Source organism: Asterias amurensis, chromosome 2 (assembly GCF_032118995.1).
Source record: "Asterias amurensis chromosome 2, ASM3211899v1".
Classification (NCBI taxonomy): domain Eukaryota; kingdom Metazoa; phylum Echinodermata; class Asteroidea; order Forcipulatida; family Asteriidae; genus Asterias; species Asterias amurensis.
Window position 1 is genome coordinate 27,344,140 of NC_092649.1, and position 4,652 is coordinate 27,348,791.

A 4,652-nucleotide genomic window follows, 5' to 3' on the forward strand; every position below is an offset into this window, starting at 1 on the left:
CAATCTATCTTGTAGAACCTTCACCGCTGGTCCAGATTGACATGCTTTCATCATCTGTGCTAGCAGCAGCCAACCCTGTCTAAGAACAGCCAGCATGACAATCTAGATGAAACCAAAGTATACATGACAATATAAATCCCATAATATAAATCACAAGATGCCACAATTTGAAAAACACTTGACAACGATTTTCGGTAAATTTAAAGACAGCCCATCATCTTAGTTTTTGAGGAACAACACAACATGTGCTTGAAGCTTTCTATGTTACAATCAACATGGTGACCAATCCAAACAAAGTCAAGCCAAACGTTAAAAGTCTGCATACATTTGGTTTGAGAAAATTTACGAGGAATTTGAGCACAAAAGCAGCTTCTGGCCAGTTTGATATTTGAAAATCAGCAGGATCAAAAATGATGATGGACCAGACAGAATGTGCTTTCGGAAAATTGAAGGGTTGATACAAAAGTATACTTAACGATTTCTTTGAGGGCAGTAGGAAGCATCCAACCATTGTCTCGTGATGGTTTGAAGCAGTTGTCTTGGCGGGAACTCCAGAGGTCATGTTCATCGCTGTTGTTCTCCCTGGACAGTTTCTGCTCAATCTCTACGGTCTATCAAACGAGGTGGTCCGCTTGAGTGTTCTTTTACTTCATTCATCTGAATTGGGAGAACCAATAAATTCAAGCAAATATAAAGAGTCATTTATTTAGTTACCGAGAGCCATAATGTTTAAGACAGTTCTGCTAACATGTTGAAATACAAAACCCATAAAAACAATGCCATTTGCCCAACATGCCAGAAACACCAGGGCAAACCCTTTATTCCCAAGATGGGACAATTTGGTTCCCCCCACTCACAGGCCGGAGCAATAATGGTTAAGTGTTGAGAAACTGCACAAAAATGCACTTGAAATGATTTGAGAAGTAGAACATAACCTTGGAATTGTTGTGATAGATGGAGAATGATTACCTCAAAAATTATTGCCACAGTCGAATATAAAGTTGGCTTGGCTTGAATAGAGAACACACATTGGGTTGTAAAAGTAACAGAAATATGCAATGGCTCAAAAGAAAACTTATCTTGCAAAGCTTGGCAACATAATGATTTACAAACTCGGTAGGTAGATCTATATTGAGTGATATCTGGTTCTAAGAAGAACCGGTGGGCTCAATATTTCAGACAGTATACTTTGTCCATCAGGAGACTGCTGGACTCCAACTCATGCTTATACAGGCAAGTGGTAGCTGAAGATGCATATTGGAGCAGGAAGGGCATGGTGAGGAGTCTATGGTTCCCCAAAAATTGACTTCGGTATAGAAGACCCTAAGTATGGGGGAGACTGGTGATGAAGAGACTAGGTTCCTAATCAAATGGACTTTGGGTATAAATGACCCTAGGTCCGAGGGGAGACTTGTGTATTGCATCAGAAAATGAGTTTGTTCTTCAATCAGTGAATAATCTGGAAAAAAAAGCACAACATTAAGCATTTCATCAAAAGTCATCTGCAAGGCATTGCATGGCTGTAATTAAACTTTAATCACAGCCATACAACGTCAACATGAAATGGTATTGAGAAATTGTACACGGTTGCTTTGAAAATGCCCTGAGCAGTTCAACATGAACTACGTGTGGTTTATAGAGATGTCACAAAACTGGACAACAGGAGTTTCTACAAAATATCAAAGGCACCACACCATCAAGTGATGAAAAGCAAATTTCAGTGTACAAAAATCAGAGATGACACAGTTGTGGCTCAGGAATAATACAAGTTAAATAAAAGTGTAATAAAATCACAAAGTTACAACAAAAATGTGCATATATACCTTTAATGCTGTCATGACAATCTATCTTGTACAACCTTCACCGATGTTCTTTCAGGTTGACAAGCTTTCACCATCTGTTATAGCGCCAGCAAACCCTGTCTAATGAACTTGATCACAAAAGCAGCTTATGAACAGTTTGATATCTGAAAATCAGTAGAATGAAAGAAGTTGAGGGACTAGACAGAATGTGCTTTCGGAAAGTTGGATTACGCCCCACTCAAAGGACTGATGATAAAGTGTTGGGTACTGCACAAAATTGGTTTTGAAATGATTTGAGAAGTAGAACATAACCTTGGAATTGTTATGATAGATGAAGAGTGACTACCTCTTATTGGCAAAGTAAAATAAACATTGGCTTGGCTTTAATATAGAACAGACACTGGATTGTAAAAGTAACAACAAAAATATGGTATGGCTCAAAAGAAAACTTATCTTGCGAAGCTCTATTTAGTGATATCTGACTCTGAGAAGAACCGGTAGGCTCAATATTTCAGACAGTATACTGTGTTCGTCATGGCAGTACAAAGCATCCAACCAGTGTTCTCATGATGGTTTAAGGCCGTGTCTTGATGGGGTCGACTCTAGACGTCAGGTTCATCACTGCTGTTTTCATTAGGCTATTTCTGTTCAATCCGTACTGTCTTGAAAACAACCTGGTCTGCTCTAGTGTTCTGACCCTCTTCAAGAGCCTCCTTGATCTGAAGAAGTTGGACAATAAAAAAATCAAGTATTTTATAATCGTCATCCATTTAGTTAAAGGTTTTAAGACAGGTATGCTAAGTTTTTTAAATACAAGACCCTTATACAACATCATTTGCCTCACATGCAAGAAACACTCGGGCAAATCCTTCTCTCCGAGGTAAACAAAATCCTAAGATGTACTGCAGCCTGTGTTAGTATAATCTGTGTTTGAGAAGGATTGCAATTTTAAGAAATACGATAAGGGAAAAAGATAATTTTCTTATGAAATTTGAATATTAGAAGCATTACTGCAGTAACGATGGTTGGTAAGTTTTTAAATGGCCGGACAACACATTCTTTGGGTCGTGATTTTGTAGTATTTTGAAAAACTATCAGCTTAGTAAGATTTGTGGGACCAGACATCCTGCTTATCAGAGATGGCAGTTGAAAAACTGTTCAGCTTAGCAAGTTTTGTGAGACTCCGCATCCTGCTTATCATACATGGCACACTCTACAGTGTAACTAAAACACAAGGTTAACAAAATGTGCATATACCTTCAACAGAGTCATGGCAATCTATGTTGTAGAACCTTCACCGATGTTCTCAAAGCAACCTAGATGGAATCAAAGCATACAAAACACAAATCACAATACGCCATACTTTGAAAAATACTTGACAAATGATTTTCGTTAAATTTAAAGACAGCCAAACATCTTAGTTTTTGAGGAACAACACAACATGAGCTTTTTAGTAAGGCAGCTTTGACCATATTTGAGATGGATGTGGACGTTCCAGACAAAGCACCAAACTTTTCCCACGTGTTCCTTAACACCTAACTTTACATTTTTGATAAGAACCACTTCACCAAGACATATTATGGCAGCCATCTTGAATTTCCAAGATGATGTCTGAGGTAAGATGATGTCTGATCTAGGCCAGGTCTGGCCACACAAAGTTAGACGATGTTTGATCTAGGCCAGGTCTGGCCACACTAGTTTAGATGATGTCTGATTTTGGCAAGGTCTGGCAAAACAAGGTTGGATGATGTTTGTTCTGGGCCTGGCCTAGCCACAATAGGTTGGATGATGTCCGATTTAGGCAAGGTCTTGCAAGACAAGGTTGGATGATGTTTGATCTAGGCCTGGTCTGACCACAATAGGTAAGATGATGTCTGATAGGTTAGACGATGTTTTGGCAAGGTCTTGCTACACAAGGGTGGATGACTTTAGAACTTGGCCAGGTCTGGCCACACCATACTTGACGATGTTTTGGCAAGGCCTGGCAACACAAGGTTGGATTGTTTTAGAACTTGGCCAGGTTAGATGATGTTTTGGCAAGGTCTGGCAACACAAAGTTGGATGATGTTAGAACTTGGCCAGGTCTGGCAACACAAGGTTGGATGATGTTAGAACTTGGCCAGGTTAGACAATGTTTTGGCAAGGTCTTGCAACACAATTTTGGATGTTAGAACTTGGCCAGGTTAGACGATGTTTGGCAAGGTCTGGCAACAAAAGGTTGGATGATGTTCAAACTTGGCCAGGTTAGACGGTGTTTTGGTAAGATGATGTCTGACTTTGGCAAGGTCTAGCAACAAAAGGTTGGATGTTAAAACTTGGTCAGGTCTGGCCATACCAGGTTAGACGATGTTTTGGCAAGGTCTGGCAACACAAGGTTGGATGATGTTGGTTCTTGGCCTGGTCTGACCACACAAGGTAAGATGATGTCTGATTTTGGCAAGGTCTGGCAACAAAAGGTTGGATGGTGTTAGAACTTGGCCAGGTTAGACGATGTTTTGGCAAAGTCTTGCAACACAAGTTTGGATGTTTGATCTGGGCCTGGTCTGACCACACCAGGTTAGACGATGTTTCTACAAGGTCTGGCAACACAAGGTTGGATGATGTTGGTTCTTGGCCTGGTCTGACCACAAAAGGTAAGATGTCTGATTTTGGCAAGGTCTGGCAACAAAACATTGGATGATGTTCGAACTTGGCCAGGTTAGACGATGTTTTGGCAAGGTCTTGCAACACAATTCGGCTACATGCAGACTCAACTGTGGCAACAAACATACCTCTGTTAATGTCATCGTTGAGACCATCTCTCAACAGTCGTGCCATGGAAATCCAAGACGGCCGCCAGATTACGTCTTA

General features: G+C 40.3%; 1 long non-coding RNA gene across 1 annotated transcript; it reads right to left on the minus strand.

The window, feature by feature from the left end:
- Positions 1-324: 324 nt before the first annotated feature.
- On the minus strand, positions 325-3,294 carry LOC139954300 (uncharacterized). Its single transcript, XR_011788088.1, has 3 exons — positions 3,060-3,294; positions 1,824-2,521; positions 325-1,459 (listed from the first exon to the last, which is right to left on the minus strand). It is a non-coding gene; the product is annotated as an uncharacterized lncRNA (long non-coding RNA).
- Between the last annotated feature and the right edge of the window lie 1,358 nt (positions 3,295-4,652).